The sequence below is a fragment of the Bubalus kerabau genome, chromosome 2, assembly GCF_029407905.1.
Source record: "Bubalus kerabau isolate K-KA32 ecotype Philippines breed swamp buffalo chromosome 2, PCC_UOA_SB_1v2, whole genome shotgun sequence".
Lineage (NCBI taxonomy): Eukaryota > Metazoa > Chordata > Mammalia > Artiodactyla > Bovidae > Bubalus > Bubalus kerabau.
Window position 1 is genome coordinate 60,331,177 of NC_073625.1, and position 21,202 is coordinate 60,352,378.

At 35.9% G+C, this 21,202-nt stretch overlaps 1 long non-coding RNA gene across 1 annotated transcript; it reads left to right on the forward strand.

Moving 5' to 3' along the window:
- The first annotated feature begins 293 nt into the window (after positions 1-293).
- Positions 294-14,293, forward strand: LOC129643366 (uncharacterized). Its single transcript, XR_008710251.1, has 2 exons — positions 294-3,481; positions 12,572-14,293. It is a non-coding gene; the product is annotated as an uncharacterized LOC129643366 (long non-coding RNA).
- The last annotated feature ends 6,909 nt before the right edge of the window (positions 14,294-21,202 follow it).

The window sequence follows — 21,202 nt, forward strand, 5'->3', positions numbered from 1 at the left end:
GGAGGGACTGTCTTGAGAATGCCCCATAGGATCCTCGGGCATTCAGTTCAGATAGACTTCAAAACTGACTCTGCTTTACAATAAAACCTATATAGAGAGAGTATTACTATAGAAAAATGCAGGTCATTGGATGTTTGAAACTATTTTATTGTAATATTGTTATATAGTAGTATTTTTAGAAGTTAGAAGATTAGAAATATAAATATTTAAAATATATGAAAAAATAGAACAAGTTTCTTATCTCACACATGCTTGGGAAGTACTAAACATTTTTTGAAGTGAAACATATCAATAGCTGTATTTCTTTCAACCTCAGATTGAAAGTTAACCTAAATATTTTCCTGTAAATTTGGTTTATAATCATCTAGTGATAGTTGATGCCATGTAAGTGCCCTTTATGGGGCCTTCCAGGTAGCTCAGTGGGCAAGAATCTGCCTGCAGTGAAAGAGACAGAATCCCTGTCTCCAGTGGGTTAGATCCCTGATAGACATCGATTTGATCCCTGGGTTGGGAAGATCCTCTGGAAGAGGGCATGACAACTCACTCCAGTATTCTTGCCTGGAGAATTCCTATGGACAAAGAATAGAAGGCTACAGTCCATGGGGTCACAAAGAGTCGGACATGTCTAAGCACAACTGTGTTCTTTCTTGTTTTCCGTCTGTTCAAAGAAAATTTACCTCTTCCTTTTGTAATCAGGTTAGGGTTGTAATCTTTTTCTTTTTTCCTGCTCCCCACCCCCAGGTCCCCCTGCAGCTAGAATATCCAATACAATGAAGAGAAGTGTGAGAGTGACCATCATTGTCTTATTCCTGATCTCACCAGTAACACTTAGTTCAAATTTTTCTGGAGTTCCCTGTGAAATCTGAAATGAATCCTTGTGTATAGAAGGCAAGGAGAGACTAAAGAAAGAGGCAGTCCACTCTAGATTGGTAAGTGTCAGGTTGAATGAGTAAGGAAACTTACATATGAGGCTTATCTTGGGTGCATGCAAAGCAAGCAGACTCTGTTCATGCCCACCAGAATCCTAAAAGTTTATACAGAGACTATAACTGTTCATTCACATATAACTTCTGGATGGTCTCAGCAACATATTGCCTGTCAAGACTGAGTCTTTGAAATAGCTGCTACTGTGGGAATGGTGGGCAGAACATATATTCCAAAGATAGGAGAGGAGTGAAGTGCTTCTGGTGACCCATATCCTGTTCTTGGGTCAACTGTGGTCAACTTTTCTCTCTGACGTCCTTCAATAAACCCTTGATTCTATCACCATTAACAGTTTGTTAGCCATTGAGCCATGGTAAATGGTCTGTCATGTTGGAAAATTTTCTTCTATTCCTAATTGCTAAAACATTTTATAAGGAATAGACACTGGATTTTCCCAACTGCCTTGTTTCAATTTTTAAATGATCACTTTTCTATCTTTTATTAGTTTGATAAATTACATGGATTGATTTTGTAATCAACCTTGCATTCCTTGCCTTTCAGGCTTCCCTAGTGCCTCAGACGGTAAAGAGTCTGCCCGCAGTGCTTGAGACCCAGGTTCGATCCCTGGATAGGGAAGATCCCCTGGTAAAGAAATGACTACCCACTCTAGTATTCTTGCCTGGAGAATTCCATGGACTGTAGTCCATGGGGTCACAAAGAGCAGGACATGACTGAATGACTTTGCTTCTTCTTGCATTCCTTGATTTCATTTGATGCATTATCATTTTTATGTTGTTGAAGTCGATTTACTAAAATATTCATCTGCATCTATTTTCACAAAGGCTGCTATTTTGTGACTTTTTAGATTTTTTACTTTCTGTAATCTCATGATCTAGTTTTAATAGAATGATAATTACCTCATAGGGTGAGATGGGAAATATTTTACCTTTCTAATTTTCTGGAGGAGTTTATATAGAATTAGTGTCATATCTACTTTTGATGCTTCATAAAATTTACTACTTGCACTAGTGCAAACATCTGGGTCTGGAGGTTTCCTTGTATGAATAATTTTAAATACAAGTTTAATATATTTCATAAATATACTGTCATCTTATGCATTTCTTCTTGATGTTACTTCTCTAGTTTGTGTGGTTCAAGGAATTTATACCTGTCGTATGAGCCGTCAAATTTATTGGCAAAAGCTGTTTATACTATTCCCTTTGTTATTCTTTTTTGTCTATATAATCTGTAATAAAGCACCTCTCTGATTTCAGACCTAGGTCATTTTTGCTGTCTCTCCTCTTTTTCTTCTTTCATTCTTTCCTTCCATCAGTCTAGTTAGAGGTTTATCAACTTCAGTGGTCTTTTCAAAGAAGCTTTTGGTTACACTTGTTTTTGTATTATCTAGATTTCCACTTTGGTTTTCATTATTTTCTTTTATTTACTTGGATTTAATATAGTATTTTTCCTAGGGGTTACTGAGCTGGAGGGCTCCCCTGATGTTTCTGTGGATAAAGAAACCACCTGTGATGCAGAAGACTAAGAAGACACAGGTTCCATCCTTGGGTGGGCAAGATCCCCTGGAGGTGGAAATGACAATCTACTCCAATATCCTTGCCTAAAAAATCCCATGAACCGAGGAGCCTGATGGGCTACATTCCAAAGCCTTGCAAAGATTTCCACACGAGTGAGCAACTAAGCACATTGAGCTGGAGGGTGGTGGGTCAGCTAATTAAAAAGAGTCAAAATGCAAGTTATAGTCAGGCATGTATTCACTTACTTCTGGAGTATAAGGGAGAGGCTGGGCTTCCCTAGTAGTAGCTCAGTTGGTAAAGAATTTGCCTGTAATGCAGAAGACCCTGGTTCTTCCTAAATCAGGAAGAGCTCCTGGAGAAGGGATAGGCTACCCACTCCAGTGTTCTTGGGCTTCCCTTGTGGCTCAGCTGGTAAAGAATCTGCTCACAATGCAGGAGACCTGGGTTCAATCCCTGGGTTGGAAAGTTGCTCTGGAGAAGGGAAAGGCTACCCACTCCAGTATTCTGGTTTAGAGAATTCCATAGACTGTATAAACCATGTTGCAAAGAGTCGGACATGATTCAGCAACTTTCATTTTCTTTTCAACTGCAGAAAGCCCTACTCCACACCTGGTCCTTCTTCCTCCATTTTCACCCCAACGCCAGGATTAGCACACAGGTGGAGGCCATCTCACTGCCAAGTACCCTCAAATTTAAAAACCTGCTGCAGTTTTATGGGATTTGGCATGAGGGAATGGAAGGGAGGAATTACTCTGAAGTGGAAAAGTTATAAGAACCAAGTTACAGTGTGTAAAATTGTCATCCAAGTTTCCCTCTTCTTCCCCCATAAAGAGGTCTCCCTCAGAGCTTCCTGAGGAAGGCCTCTGCAGAAAACTCCAGTTGAAGAGACCTCTAAATGGAGACACCTGAGCTAGGAATTCATCTATATATGAGAATACAGTCCTTGGGGCCTGAGTCTTTGAATGCAACTCCCTTCAGAAGCTGTAACCCACTGTTTGTGTGAGCACCATGACTGCCATGGGGTGAGTAGATTTTCCCTGGGACCTGAGGATTGTCAGGTATAACTTTTGTAATTGTATGTGATTGGGCCTGAAAAAATCATATTTGTTAAAAAAAAAAAAAAAAAAAAAAAACAACTGGAGTGCTTGATTTCCCTTGCCCTACATTTTATTATATCAGAGAAGGCAATGGCACCCTACTCCAGTACTCTTGCCTGGAAAAATCCATGAATGGAGGAGCCTGGTAGGCTGCAGTCCATGGGTTTGCTAAGAGTCAGACACGACTGAGCGACTTCACTTTCACTTTTGCTTTCATGCATTGGAGAAGGAAATGGTGACCCACTCCAGTGTTCTTGCCTGGAGAATCCCAGGGACGGGGAAGCCTGGCGGGCTTCCATCTATGGGGTTGCACAGAGTTGGACACGACTGAAGCAACTTAGCAGCAGCAGCAGCTCTGGTTATTTATTTCCAACTTTTCCTCTTTCTAATATGGTTCTTTATTGCTACAAACCCATCCTCCCACAATTATTGCTTTAGTGGCACTCCATAAATATCAATATATTTTTTAACATTTTTGTTCATAAAAAATACTCTCATTTGCCTTTTAAATTATCATTTGAGCACAGATATTTCTTTCTTGTTCTGATTTTTAGTTTAATTGCATGACTTGAGCAATGCTATATTTATGAGACTTGTTTTATGACCCAGAATATAGTCTATCTTGGCAACTGTTTTGTATATACGTGAAAGAAATCTGTAGTCAACAGTTGTTGGTTGCACATTCTAGAAAAGTGTTAATTAGGTTCAGCTGGTTGATATTTATAGTTGTGTTTTCTATATCCTTCTGATTTCTAATCTATTTATGGTTAAAGGTAAGTAATAAAATCTCAAAATATTTTTTGCAGAATTAATCTGTTTCTCTGTACAGTTCTATCAGGTTTTGTTTCTTTATGAATTTGTCATTAGGGTTGTAAACATTTAGAGTTTTTAAATACTCATGATAAATTAACTGCTTGTATAGGTGCTATTTTAAATTTAAGTGTTTTTGTTTACTTTATTTTAAAATAATTTTATAATGATTAAATATCTGGAAAAAGCAAAGCTGAAGAGTATTTCAATACTTGAATACAATTTAGTTTTAAACTTTTTGTTTCAAGATGTTTCAAGATTTTTTAAATGGAAAAATTTTCCTTAATTTAAGAAAACTTATCAACAATTAATGTAGAAGGCAACTGCACCTGGCTCCAGTACTCTTGCCTGGCAAATCCCATGGATGGAGGAGCCTGGTATGCGGTAGTCCATGGGGTCACTAACAGTCAGACACGACTGGTAGGCTTCACTTTCCTTTTTCACTTTCATGCATTGGAGAAGGAAATGACAACCCATCCAGTGTACTTGCCTGGAGAATCCAGGGATGGAGGAGCTGCCATCGATGGGGTCGCACAGAGTCAGACATGACTGAAGTGACTTAGCAGTAGCAGCAGCAGCAGCATCAATAATTAAAACATGTGTTTCTTGTAGTTTTCTGATTGATGGTGGATTAATTTGATTTCTCTGTTTGCTTAAATGAGTTGCCTCCAAGTCCTTGAAATTCTTTTTGCTCTTACTGTATCCTTTTCAATAGGTCTGTTTTTTTTTTTTAATTTTTTTTATTCAGTAGTGGTTTTACTCTTCATTGTGATTTCAAATTTGTTAATTAAATATTGTTATTTGGTTTAAAAACATTCCTTTCAGTCTTTAGTTTTGCTTTCATGTGATTATTTTGTGTATTCACCTTAATGGTTTTGTTTTACTGTATTCCTGCTTTTATTTAGCTTTTTAAGAATTAAGACCCCTCTGAAAATATTTCCTTCTTTGTTTCCTTCTATCTGACTTGTAAAAAACACATGATGTTATTTTTATTCTTTTATTCACATGTGCATGTGGTGATTTTTCTTGGCATTCTGATATTGGTTTGTTTTCTTTCCTAGTTAATATTTGACAACTGAAAACAGAGTTTTTTTTTTAATTTTTTTGCTTTGTGTTTATTGTTGATTGAGCTGAAACATTAAATGAAGAAAGCAGACAATAGTAAGGCAATGTGATTTATGAGGAAGCACAGTCTTTGTTCTTTTAATGAAACTTGATCAAATGTTCTTGAAATAAACTAATAATGTGACAGCCAGAAATCTAGTTTTAAAAAAAATTAAAAAAAAAACCCTTGAATGATCATAGATCTTTTACATATGTAATTTAAAGTCATATGTATTGTTCATCATTTTTTTTTTAATTCACTGATTTCTCTGTAGAAGCTATTCAGTCTTAAAGAGAAAGTGATAATCAGCTTATCTTATTGTCACAAAATCAGGGGACAATACCAATATTCTCAGGATCTTGCTGATGTGCCTATCCATCTTCTGGGGGTAAACAGTGGTGGGTCATAAGGCTTTTCTAATCTGTCCTTCCCCACTAACTGTTCATTTGTTTGAAGTTTTGAAGGAAGTTATATGTGAACCTAGAGCAGTTTGGGATTAGAGGTGCCAGGCCTCCATTCAGTTGAAAAGTCAAGAATAACTTTGAGTAGGCCGGTCATATACATAGCTCTCCACATCCCCAGTTCCATATTGATACAGCCAATTGTGAATTGTGCAGTACTGTTGTACTTACCATTGCTGGAGGTTGGGGGGTGTGGTGGGCGGGGACACCTTAAGTAAACTCCTGCAGTTTAAATCCGTTGAAGGGTCGATTGTGTATGATTATTTCCCTTCATCTGTTTAGGTAGTGATATTTTATCATTGCTTCACTTGTAGTTCACTTGTAAGTTTATATATCAGAGGAAAACAGTTCTTCATAGTTTCATTCTGATACCCTATCCTTCTGATGCATTTGTATTCATTTAACTTTTGGAGAAAATGCAATTGTAAAACCAGTGGAGATTGTTTTCCCACCAAAATTAATAAATAATTCACCTATCCTTAAATTCAACATACACAAGCAAGATTAGAAAAAACAACCTTATTTAGTTAATACTGGCCTAATGGTCAATGGATGTGATCTTTACTATTTGAAGTTTTCAACTTCTAAACATTGGATGAAAAAGATAGTATGTTTCATTTGCAATGTGAATTGAAATAGAATAAATAAACAATATTGCTTTAGTTATCTGTGATAATAGAGTAATAGTTGGAATAATAATTGGAATAGAAGAATAAATGGAATGTTGGGAACAATTAGAATTTTATGTTATCAGAATGGTGTTTAAAAAAATACATGGGTCTCAAACTGATTTTCAAAAACTGAACCTCAAACCAATTGTTACTTCTTGGTATGTACAGTAATCTAACATTGCCAAATATGCATTAAAAGAATTGTAGTTAAGCTTTAGTATCTGTGTAGGAGCTCATGGGATGAAAAATTCAGTTCTGCCAAAGACACATCTTTAGATATTTACAAATCCAGCAATATAGTCTACAAATTGTGATCCCATTATTTTCTCACCCTAAACAGTAATGCATACAATAGTTTACCTACTGACACAGTAAATTAGTATTATCTAATCATTGGAGCCTGGAGAATCCCAGGGACAGAGGAGACGGGTAGGTTGCCATCTATGGGGTCACACAGAGTCAGACACGACTGAAGCATCTTAGCAGCAGCAGCAATCATCAGAGACAAATACACTAGTATGTTGCAGTCTTTTTTACAGACCAGGGCCTGGTGGATGGGGGTCAACGAAAAGAAAACAAAAGAGAGAGAGACTAATATTCCCTGGGTTACGTGGAAAACCAATAAAGCCCTAGAATAGGGCTTGTACCATGCATGAAGGCACAGGGCATCCTCTCGAGGAGGTCTTAAAAGCCCGGGCAGGAACGTGATCCCGGCAGGCCTCCACGCTCTAAAGAACTAGCCAGAGAGGGAAAGAAAGACACAGGCCACCTAAGTCTCTAGTGGAGCAAGGGTGCTTTATTTATGTTTGTGTGAGCTTATATATTGTTATATAAGGAAGCTTTAGGTAAAAAATAATGTTAAGCAAAGAACAAAAAACCAGACGTATAACAACTGTTACCAAAGGAATAACAAGAAATAACAATCGTCACAAGGCCAGAAGACAATCCATATCTTGAGTAAGAGGGTCATGACTAAACAGTTTTACCTTAGGGTAAAAGGTTACTTCAGGAAATCCATACATGTGTTCTGTCCCATGACCTCAGTCCTGGGAACAGCGTGTTGCTCTACTCGTTCCTGTCTACCAGGAACTGATAAGGAACAGAGGGTTCATGAGAAACAGAAAACAACATAACAGGAGTTCTAAAGTTGAATGCTCCCTGACACTACTATTTTAAGTTCTGAAAGGCAAGGGGTACTTTAGGACACAAGTCTTCAATTTTTATTATCATATAATTAATTTTTATTCACAAAATAATTTAAAACCAAGCTATATATGTGAGGTTTTTATCAGTGTGATTTATTTGTACTTTAATACCTAAAGTTTTGGACCAAATAATGCATTTTAAGCAAAATGAAATATTTTTTGCTTTCTCAGATGAGCTATTTACTAAGCTGTTCATACTCATACATTGTCTGTTTATGTGGGGAAAGTATAAGGAACTCATCATGGGTGGTTGAGAAAATAATAAACTGGGAGGAGATGGTATTGATGTGGCCATACACTCAGTGCCTATTAGGTTCTTCAGTGGGCTTTGAGATATAGCCACACTGAAGTGCAAGGCTGCCATGGCTGGCTGCTTGTTTCCTACTGCAGCCAGGTGTAATTCCTGCTATTTCTGAAATCTCTGCTCTAGAGGCATCAGTTTAACTCCAGGAAATATCTCAGATGATAGAAATGAATGTTTTCCTGCACTTTTGTACCCAAGAGGGTGAATTAATCATGCATTTCTGACTCCAATTTGAAATTCACCCTTGATAATTATCCTCTAATTTCCATAGAATACCTCCTTGAGTTGTAGGAAATATGATGTACTATGTAAAAAGTAGTGAAACTTTAAGTTGAAATTTTGGGGGAGATCAGGAAAGGGAACATGGGCACTAGTATAAAATGAAAGAAAAATCATTTTCTATCAAGGAAGATATCGAGAGATACAGGTATAGTGAAATAAACAATTAAATAACATACAAATATTTGATTGTGAAACACAAGAATATTGAATGAAAACTAACAATTTATAACACATGACTGTCTGTAATTGACCTAGATTAATTTTCATGTATAGAGTGAGGTAGGGATCCTTGTATATTTGGTAGTGTGTAAACATCTAAAACTATTTTACTCTGATCTGAAGTGTCAACTTGGAAACACGCACCTCCATATATTTGGACCCATTTCTTGTTTTTAGTAGTCAATTTGTTTCTATTTCTCTAAGCTTTCAGTAGTATTTTATTCACTGATAAGGGAAGGCCCACAGACAATTTCTTCATAAAAAAATAAGTGTTCTCCAAGAAGAATGTGCTTCTTAATGTTAACTAAGAATTATATAAGGAATTTGATAGACATCTATAGATCAAATTAGGAAGTATTTAATATTTTTACAATGTTGATTTGTTTTATCCAAGAATATAGTATATTTTTTGTTTCTCCAATGAAGGATCCCATATATTTCATAGTTTTTCCTATATGTTTTATATATTTTAATTGCCAGTTTCAATTTTAATAATCTATATCTTTGAACATCCTGTTTTCTATTTAAAGAAAATTGCCTGCGCATATCAAGTATGTGTTGTGTGCATTGTATGTATGTATATGTGAATGTGTTTAACTCAGCCTGCTGCTCTATTATCTTAAACTGTGTTCCATTATTAGTCGTGAGGAGCAAGGGAGCATGAGTCTATATATGGAAATTCATTATTGTTATATTCCCCTGTTAGTTGCTCTACTGTGTCCAGCTTTTTGTGACCCCATAGACTGTACCCTGCCAGGTGCCTCTGTCCATGGAATTCTCCAGGCCAGAATACTAGAATGGGTAGCCATCCCCTTCTCCAAGGGATCTTCCTGACCCAGGGGTTGAAACCAAGTCTCCTGCATTTCAGGCAGATCCTTTACCATCTGAGCCACCAGGGCAGTTCTTAAGTATACATAATTTTAGTATAAGTTAGAATAACTAATAACACTGTATTTTTTCATATGACATACAATTAAGATGACATACAAAAGCAGTCATTTCAATATTTCTCAGTGAAGTAGCACGTATAATAGCTTTTAAGAGAACTTTCAATAGGTGTTTCCTTTCATCCATAGTATACAAAGCAGTCTTTCATTTAGTATATTTTAGATAATATCAAACACATTTGCAATATCTGTTTAGATAACTTATGTTTTATCATTTAATTTCTTAATGTGGTAAATTATCACATTTACCACATTATAATACTTTATATTATCATATAAAGTATGATTTCTAATGTTTAAAACAACCTGTATCCAAGGAATAAATCAATTTGGTCTTGATACATAAGAGTTCTGTAAAATGCTTAATTCATTTTGTAATTTATTTAGAATAATCATTTAAAGCATAACAATACATAGAGTTGAATCTTAATTTTCTTACCTAGTATTTGTAAGAAAATTATCTTACATTCATAAATTGGTGTGGAATATTAGTGTTCATATATTAGTCTGGCAGTATTATCTCTTCATATTCCCTAGAAAAGTTTAAAGTAAAATTGGCATTATTTTGTGAATGTGTGATACATTCATAAAACATCAAAGTGGCCTGGTGAGAGTTTTATGTGTTGAATATTTTTAAAAGGATTTTATTGACTCATTTTTAATAAGTCCACTTAAGTTTTCTTGTTTTTCCAATATTTTGACAGCAGTTTTGCTAGCATTTTACTTCTACGGTTCTCAGAATTACTGTTACAATTTTAGATAAAATTCTTGTATCTGACCATTACAATGCTGGTGGATATATGTTTATATTGTTTCCTATCATATGTACCTATTTTATTCTTAATTTTAGAAGTGTAATAGTTTTCATAAAGTTTCAATGTTCAGTGTTTTTCCTTTTATATTTTAAAATTTAAATTTATTAAGTTTTGCTTTTAAATTTCCTATTCAGTTTGCGTTTATTCTGCTACATTTTTTCCAGTTACTGAGATAGATACTTAACTCCTTAGATTTGAGCTTTCTTTTCCTTTGTTTTTCCCTCCCTCCCTTTTTCTCTTCTTGTCTATTTTTAGTAAAGAACTAATTTCTCTATGTATTCTGGTATTTTATTTTGCATATAGAACCAAACCTCTTATTGATTTCAAGTGCAGGAATACTGTGGTTTGAAGTATGGTGAATCCTTGTGATCATTTGTTTAAAAAAATAATGTTTTGTTGTTAAAGGGGATAATGTTCTGTGAATTGCAATAAAGTCACTTTATTGATAGTTTTATCAAAGTCTTTTCTCACATTGCTGGTGTGTGTGTATGTGTTTTCTTGCTGTTTAAGTTACTAAAAGACTTGAAATACCTGAAACTCTCTTCTGGTTTTTTAATGATTATTGATAAATTATTACTGAATACATTTTAAAGCTCTGTTGCTAGGCACAAGCCCATCTAGTATTTTTAAAAAAAAATACTGCTTTCAATGTTTCCTCTTTTGTGTCTTGGTGTCTATCAAGCAGGGCAAAACAATGAGGGTTTTTTGTTTGAGGAATTTGGGGAATACTTTATGTGGTTCATTTTTAATTTTGGAAATTTTTCAGCACTTATGTTTTCTTATAGATCTTCTCTCTAAATGATGAACCTAACTGTATTAAAGGCCTGTTTCTAATAAATTTACTTATATTTTTCATAGTTTGTTCCCAAGCTCCAACAATACTATTTGACCTTAGTTGAATTACTTAAAATGTGTTTGGCTTAAGATCTTTATGTATAAAAGAGAATATATTCTCATAGTATTTATAATTAGTTGCAAAAATCTATGTCATCTCATTACAGATATATTTATAGTAGATAATTTTGATCTTTATCACTTGTTTATATTCAGAACAATGGGTGGAGATTTCAGATTGATCTATATAATTATTGTCTATTATATAGGATCTGGTATGAATTCACTGGGATTATCTGGTAGAGTGAGGTGAGATTTTTTCTAACTATTGTGCTATTTTCTGATATATTTTTAAAAATAACATTATTGGAAAACTGGTGTTTGCCCTACTAAACATGAGTCTTCTTTATACTTATACAATAATTATTTTAATGATAAATCCCTTCATATACTACAAATCCCATCTCTATTCATTGATTCCTTGATTTGCTTCATATAGGTCTTATATGTGATTTATATTATAAGGATGATGGGTAGAGTTAAAAAGATAGTGTTAATAGTAAAAGAAGAAAAAAGACCTATGTAACATAGTTACAGTTATAGATCATCAGGTAAATATAAAGCATCACTACTCTCTTTTTCAGTCTTGCATAATTTTGTATATTTGACTCTCAGTGGCAAATATGTGTTGGTTTCTCAAGGGATCTATTAATACAAGAGATTTTCTATCAGTGAGAGCTTAAGTTTTGGGTAAAAAATTGAAGTGTTTCACTTTATATGGTTTTCAGTTTACTTCTTCAGAAATATTTTAGTGAAAATGAATTATTTGTTTACAAAGCATTATCTAAATCTCTTTCAAATTGCAAATCTTTAATTTTGAACTCATATGGAACCTAGTTCTAGATTGAGTCAATTCAGTAGTTCTCAGTTTTTTCTATTTTAAGTTTTATAAATCTCAATTTTTTATTAACAATTAAATTGTTTATACTAGAGTTTTGAAAGTCTGTATGTATTCTCTTTACTTGAGAAAATGAAAGGAAATATTCTACAAGTATGCACGTACGGTTACTAATCATTTCTCATTGCCTTAATTTGAAATTATATTTTCCAACCTGAGTCCCTGTTTGTCTCAACTTGTTCAATTATTTTGACTATCAGATAATCAACTCCAAAATTAAGAATTTATGTGTTAATATAAATGGTAGTTGATAGCTATCACTGCAATACTAGCAAAAGAGGACAGCATTCTGATAGAATATACAAATAGCCGATTCTCTAGCATCATAGTCTTACTTTGATCTGCTTTCTTAAAGTCACTTCAATCCACATCAGACTTTTATGTCTTTTGATGTTTTTCCTCAGGGAATTCACCTCAATGTAATTAAAACTGTGTTGCTAGAGGCTTTATCCTCTGAGCCACCAGGGAAGCCCCATAATAATGTATTGCTGCTGCTGCTGCTGCTAAGTCGCATCAGTCGTGTCCGACTCTGTGCAACCCCATAGATGGAAGCCCACCAGGCTCCCCTGTCCCTGGGATTCTCCACGCAAGAACACTGGAGTGGGTTGCCATTTCCTTCACCAATGTGTGAAAGTGAAAAGTGAAAGTGAAGTCACTCAGTCGTGTCCGACTCTTAGCGACCCCATGGACTGCAGCCCACCAGGCTCCTCCGCCCATGGGATTTTCCAGGCAAGAGTACTGGAGTGGGGTGCCATCGCCTTCTCCGTAATAATGTATTACTTGCAGCTAATACTCCAAGTACTAGTTACTGTAAATTTTTAATGGTCTCCTTAAAAAATTTTTTAGTTTTTATTGAAATGTTAATTTATAATTTTAGTTTCAAGTGTACAACTTAGTGATTTGAAATTTTTGTAGTTTATACTCAATTATGAAACATTGGCTATGTTCCCTATACTGTAAAATACCCCCTTGTAGCATATATATTTTATACATAATAGTTTGTAACTCGTGATTTCCTACCATTATATTGCCCCTCCTCTCTTCCCTTTCTCCACCTGGGACCACTTGTTCTCTGTATCTGTGAGTCTATTTATTTTCCTATATTCATTAATTTCATTTATTAGATTCCACATCTCAGTGACAACACACAATATTTGTCTCTCTTTGTGTCGTCTCACTATATTAATACCTTCAAAGTGCATCCATCTTGCTGCAAATGACAAAATTTTATTCTTTTTTTTTTTTTAAGACTATGTGGTACTCTTGAGTGGTGTGTGTGTGTATGTGTGTGTGCATACATACACCAAATTTTCTTTATAAGTTCATTTGTATGTGATAACTTACTTTGCTTCTGTAGCTTGGCTATTGTAAATAGTTTTGCTATGGATATTGGTGTGCATGCATCTTTTTAAATTACTGTTTTTATTTTCTTTGAATATTTGCACTGATGGATTTACTGGCTTGTATTGTAGTTGTATTTTTAGTTTTTTGAGGAACCTTTATATTGCATTTTTCTGATTCATGATGTTGAGCATGTTTTCATGTTGAGCATTGTTTGTCCTTCCTGGAAAAATGTCCAGCCTTATCTTCTACCCTTTTAAAACTTGGTTCTTTTTTTCAAATTGTTATATGTGCTGCTTGTATACTTTGAATATTAACCCCTTATTAGTCATAGCATTTGGAAGTATTTTTCTCCCACTCAATAGGTTGTCTTTTTGTCAATAATTTTCTTTGCTATGCAAAAGCTTTTAACTTTAATTAGGCTCCATTTGTTTATTTTGGCTCTTTTGTTTACTTTCAGAGATAGGTTTGAAAAAATATTATTTTAGACTGGTGGTTGCTCCACTTTTATTTCATTTTCTGAATTGAAAAGTGACTGAAGGGCATGCAAAAAGGAGGGTTGTTTTAGGGACCACTGTTTAACTTACTGCTCAAAGTAATGGGAAAGTCTGTAATAGGTTTAAAAAAGCTCTGAAGGTATTTGAATTTTCAAAAAGCGTTCCATGATTCAAGAAAAATGACCCTATCTTTTTTACTTATTCAATATATATATTTGACAGCAACTTTACAAAGAACTGAAGTAGTGGATAAGAACGTACACCAATAAAGTATTAAACTTAAATATACAAGGATTTGGGTCTAAAGTTAAACTCCAAATACCAAAAATGATTTTTATATTCTTTTATGAGTGATAAAAAATATTTAAGGTTTCTATTTTGTATAGTTAAACAACTGAGACAAAAATAAGAAAATAATAAAACATAGATCTTAGGAAATAATACAGACCATCTGATCTTTAGGGAGTTGTGCCAGACCAAACCATCTGAATTTCCTTTGCCACTATGCTGCAATTAATATGCTAATGATAGTATAATACTGGCAGCAATAACTATATACTTTAGGATTTAGTGGGCTCTACCTGCTCATTTTGTGTCCAGCCTGATGTATAAACAGCTGAAAACTACACTTTCAGAGAGGCAAATCTGGAAATAGATGTTATATTTTGGAAGAAAATCTACCTAAAGAGCAAGTGTTTTCCTCTCAATATAAGAGGAACAGTTTAGGAAGAAATTTAAAAGAATGTTTTTCTATGATTTAGAGAGCTTTTCATTAACTTAAGCTGTTTGCATTTCTTTTCCATATTGTGTCCACAATGCCTAGAGCAATTCACCACACTGCTAGTGCCCAGGTAGTATTTTTGATGACAGCAAAATACAGATAAATATACAATAAAATGGATACTAAAGGCCACTTATACTGTGTACTAGCATAGTCAAACATATGTGATATTATATGTGTTATCAAACATATAATTGAGATATTATGGAATTATATAATGCAAACAGATTAACATGGAAATTGTTATTTTTTTATTCTGTATACATATTCATTTCTGTGTATGTCTGGGGAGATGTCTGTGAATTAAGATTCAATAAGAGTGGAGACACAAGTGAATTACATAAATTCCTAGTTTAAAAAACTTTCTAAAATGATGGGTTATAATGCTTCATTTTTTAATATGCAAATATCTAAGTACTTGTGTATGTTAGTTCTGTATGATAAGCAAAGGTGTGTCTGTGTGAAGCAAGTATCAGATCAGATCAGGTCAGTCGCTCAGTCGTGTCCGACTCTGCGACCCCATGAATTGCAGCATGCCAGGCCTCCCTGTCCATCACCAACTCTCGGAGTTCACTCAGACTCAAGTCCATTGAGTCAGGGATGCCATCCAGCCATCTCATTCTCTGTCGTCCCCTTCTCCTCCTGCCCCTAATCCCTCCCAACATCAGAGTCTTTTCCAATGAGTCAACTCTTCTCATGAGGTGGCCAAAGTACTGGAGTTTCAGCTTTAGCATCATTCCTTCCAAAAAATCCCAGGACTGATCTCCTTCAGAATGGACTGGTTGGATCTCCTTGCAGTCCAAGGGACTCTCAAGAGTCTTCTCCAACACCACAGTTCAAAAGTGTCAATTCTTCGGTGCTCAGCCTTCTTCACAGTCCAACTCTCCCATCCATACATGACCACAGGAAAAACCATAGCCTTGACTAGATGAACCTTTGTTGGCAAAGTAATGTCTCTGAATTAAACTTTCATGCAGAGATAGGATGAGTAACAAGGTAATATAGAACAAGTATAATGTGAGATGACAATGTGGGGAGTTTGGAGTATTCATCACAGAGAAATGTCAGTACTTTCCAGCTATGGGCCAAGCACAGGCTGCAGATGGACAATCTAAAATTGTATAAATCAAACAGCAAACGTTAGGGTGCATGGGTATGATTAACATGGGAACAGCACTACTGAGAGTGTTTCTGCAATGACCATTCCATCCTCAGTTTGGGTATCAGTTGCCCCCATGTGGACATTAATGTTTAAATCCTCATAGAATGATAACCTAATGTAGACAGACATACAGATGGCTAATAAGCACATGAAAAGATGCTAAACATTGCTCATTATTGGGGAAACGCAAATCAAAACTACAATGAGCTATCACCTCATACTGGTCAGAATGGCCATCATCAAAAAATCTACAAACAGTAAATGCTAGAGAGGGTATGGAGAAGAGGGAACCCTTTTGCACAACTGGTGGGAATGTAAAAACATATAGCCACTATGGAGGACAGTGTGCAGTTTCCTTAAACTAGGCATAAAAATATCTTATGACCCAACAATCCCACTACTGGACATATACCACAAGAAAACCATAATTGAAAAAGACACATGTACCCCATTGTTCATTTCAGCACTGTTTTACAATAGCTAGGACATGGAAGCAACCTAGATATCCATCAACAGATGAATGGATAAAGAAACTATGGTACATATATACAATGGGTTAGTACTCAGTCACAAAAGGGAACACTTTCGAGTCAATTCTAATGAAGTGGATGAACTTGCTCCTATTACACAAAGTGAAGTAAGCCAGAAAGAGAAAAACAAATATCATATACTAATGCATTTATATGGAATCTAGAAAGATGGTACTGATGAACCTATTTTCAGGGTAGCAATGGAGATGCAGACATAGAAAACAGACTTGTGGATACAGTAGGGGAAGGAGAAAGTGTGGTGGATGGATAGAGTAGCATGGAAACATACACATTACCTTATGTGAAATAGATAGCCAGTGAGAATTTGCTCTATGACTCAGGGAGCTCAAATTGATGCTCTATGACAACCTAGAGGGATGGGAGATTGGAGGGAGGTTCAAGATGGAGGGGGTATATGTATACCTATGGCTGATTCATGTTGATGTATGGCAGAAACCAAGACAATATTGTAAAGCATTATCCTTCAATTAAGAATAATTTTAAAAAAATATATCTAATCATTCCAATGTTCCATTTCCCAGCAGTCATCTAGCTTCATGAGGTTTTTGAAATACAGTAAGAATAAAGATATAATAAGCCATTTCTAGAGTGGTTACCTCAAACCATATTAGTTCGTACAAATGAACTAAAAGGGTATAAACGTGAAAAGCTGAATTTTTGATAGATTTCTCAGTTGAATGCATTTATAAAAAAAATCCACTTGTTTCACTTGAATTGTTTACCTGAGTATAAAAAGCAAAATTCTCACAGGAAAACATAAAATTTATACTTTTTTTGACAAAACAAAATTGGATATTCCCCATGTCCTGATCGGTTTACCTAGACTCATCTTTGACTATACAATGTTTCTGCTTCTGATTAGAGACATCTGTTAAATTTATAAATTCATGATTGCCTGCCAAGCATAACCAAGAAGGAATGCACCTGGCAGTAGGAAGGAAACTGGAAGCAATGCAAATGTGTGAACCTTCCCAGACAGCTAGAAATCTCAAACCCCAGGTCCATTAAATGTATATATAATTGGCTGAGATCACAGCTTTGTAACCTGAAGTCTGTCCACAGATGATGGACATATCAGATATTTTAATATTCATGACCAATGCCAAGAAACTTTAACTCACTTTTACATGAGAATTTAGGGGAAATTTTATACATTCCAATCTCCTTCTTTACATATTCAATATGTGTAGAAATGGTGATCTCACTGTTGAACACGATTCAGTTCAACTACAATACCCGACACAGCATTCTGGAACTTACCTCTCTGTCTTAGTAGGAATTGGGGTGGTACCCACCCCCCAGTATCACAATGGCAGATGTGTAATGTCTTTACCTAGACCTCTGAGGTGAGATTCTGTAGTATAATGAACATTTATCTTAAAAGTCACAGGCTGAGTTTAAAGCTCCTCAATAACTAAGCTTTTTCGAAACTCTTTTTTTTTCTTTTTTTAAAATTTTATTTTATTTTTAAACTTTACAATATTGTATTACTTTTGCCAAATATCAAAATGAATCCACCACAGGTATACATGTGTTCCCCATCCTGAACCCTCCTCCCTCCCCATACCATCCCTCTGGGTCGTCCCAGTGCACCAGCCCCAAGCATCCAGTATCATGCATCGAACCTGGACTGGTGACTTGTTTCATACATGATATTATACATGTTTCAATGCCATTCCCCCAAATCTTCCCACCCTCTCCCTCTACAACAGAGTCCATAAGACTGTTCTATACATCAGTGTCTCTTTTGCTGTCTCATACACAAGGTTATTGTTACCATCTTTCTAAATTTCATATATATGCATTAGTATACTGTATTGATGTTTTTCTTTCTGGCTTACTTCACTCTGTAAGACTCTTTGAGGTGTGCATTAATGGCAATATTTATTCATCTTTAATAACTAGTTAAGAAATAAGGGGCTTCCCTGGAAGCTCATATGGTAAAGAATCTGCTTGCAATACAGGAGTCCTGGGTTCAATCTCTGCATTGGGAAGATCCCCTGAAGAAGGAAATGGGAACCTACTCCAGTATTCTCACCTGGTGAATCCAATGGACAGAGGAACCTGGAGGCCTACAATCCATAAAGAGTGAGACACTACTGAAACAAGTTAGCACTAGCACTAGCAAGAAAGATATGATACCATTGGACATGTTACAGACACATATATACCCACACAGTGGTCAAAACAAATTCTTTCTGACTTTACTCTGTGACAGGCTCTAGATCCATCCACGTCTCTACAAATGACCTAATTCTCTTCCATTTTGGGGGCTAATATTACATTGTGTGTGTGTGTACATATGTATATACCACATCCTCATTATCCATTCATCTGTTGATGTACATTTATATTGTGTATGTGGAAGCTAGAAAAATGGTACTTGTCAGCAAGACAGGAATGGAGATGCAACGTATAATGGATGTTTGGACATGATGTGGGGGAAGGGGGCTGGGATGAATTGGAAGATTAAGATTGGCATATATACACTACTATGTAAAATAACTTTCCTTCCAAGGAGTAAGTGTCTTTTAATTTCATGGCTGCAATCACCATCTGCAGTGACTTTGGAGCCCAAAAAAATAAAGTCAGCCACTGTTTCCACTGCTTCCCCATCTATTTGTCATGAAGCGATGAGACCAAAAGCCATGATCTTAGTTTTCTGAATGTTGAGCTTTAAGCCAACTTTTTCACTCTCTTTCACTTTCATCAGAAAGCTCTTTAGTTCTTCTTCACTTTCTCCCATAAGGGTGGTGACATCTGCATATCTGAAGTTATTGATATTCTTCCCGGCAATCTTGATTCCAGCTTGTGCTTCACCCAGCCCAGCGTTTCTCATGATGTACTCTGCATATAAGTTAAATAAGCAGGGTGACAATATACAGTCTTGGCATACTCCTTTTCCTATTTGGAACCAGTCTGTTGTTCCATGTCCAGTTCTAACTGTTGCTTCCTGACCTGCATACAGGTTTCTCAAGAGGCAGGTCAGGTGGTCTGGTATTCCCATCTCTTTCAGAATTTTCCACAGCTTATTGTGATCCACACAGTCAAAGACTTTGGCATAGTAAATAAAGCAGAAATAGATGTTTTTCTGGAACTCTCTTGCTTTTTCCATGATCCAGCGGATGTTGGCTATTTGATCTCTTGTTCTTCTGCCTTTTCTAAAACCAGCTTGAACATCTGGAAGTTCACGGTTCATGTATTGCTGAAGCCTGGCTTGGAGAATTTTGAGCATTCCTTTACCAGCGTAGGAGATGAGTGCAATTGTGTGGTACTTTGAGCATTCTTTGGCATTGCCTTTCTTTAGGATTGGAATGAAAACTGACCTTTTCCAGTCCTGTGGCCACTGCTGAGGTTTCCAAATTTGCTGGCATATTGAGTGCAGCACTTTCAATGCATCATCTTTCAGGATTTGAAATAGCTCAACTGAAATTCCATCACCTCCACTAGCTTTATTGGTAGTGATATTTCCTAAGGCCCACTTGACTTCACATTCCAGTATGTCTGGCTCTAGGTGAGTGATCACACCATCAAGATTATCTGGGTTGTGCAGATCTTTTTCTTACAGTTTTTCTGTGTATTCTTGCCACCTCTTCTTAATCTCTTCTCCTTCTGTTAGCTGCCTACAATTTCTGTCCTTTACTGTGCCCTTATTTGCATGAAATGTTCCTTAGTATCTCTAGTTTACTTGAAGAGATCTCTAGTCTTTCCCTTTCTATTTTCTTCTATGACCAACCTAGACAGCATATTAAAAAGCAGAGACATTACTTTGCCAACAAAGGTCCGTCTAGTCAAGGCTATGGTTTTTCCAGTGGTCATGTATGGATGTGAGAGTTTGACTGTAAAGAAAGCTGAGCTCTGAAGAATTGATGCTTTTGAACTGTGGTGTTGGAGAAAACTCTTGAGAGTCCCTTGGACTGCAAGGAGATCCAACCAGTCCATTCTAAAGGAGATCAGTCCTGGGTGTTCATTGGAAAGATTGATGTTGAAGCTTAAACTCCAATACTTTGACCACCTGATGTGAAGAGCTGACTCAGAGTCTTGATAAAAGTGTCAATGCAGGAATCCCACTCCTGGGAAGCGAACAGAATCACCTGATGGGACCTGCAAAGTGTATCTGGACAATAATGTTGGAGTTACTTGAGGTGGCAGGAAGGATGCCTATGTTCTGATGTGCCTGGGTGAGTAGCTAAGCCAGCCAAGGAAAGGTTGGATGATTGAAAAACAAAGGATTCTTGGTTAATCTGAAGACATCATATGGGAAATAAAAATCTTTTAACAAATAATCTCTTGGACCTTGAGCCACATAAATCCCCTGAAAAGTGCATTTTTTCCAGCAAAATTTTGTTGGGGGTTATGTTATTGAGGAACTGAGATGAATATATGGGAAAAGTTATTTAATGACATAGAAATCTAAAGACCTGCAAGGAGACTTAAAAATCCCAACCCTTGTTACAAATTTTTAAAAGATATGTGGAATTATCAAAGTGCACATGAATCAAGTTTTAATATGCTATATGATGGGTGGATGAGGCTGTCCATTGTACCATTTCTTTCTTTGAATTCTCAGGCATGGTTTGGCATTGCAAAAACTGTGTCATTAACAAATTCAATAAAAAGTAAATATATGGGGAAAAAAAAGACCCTGATTTTGGGAAAGATTGAGGGCAGGAGGAGAAGGGGATGACAGAGGATGAGATGGT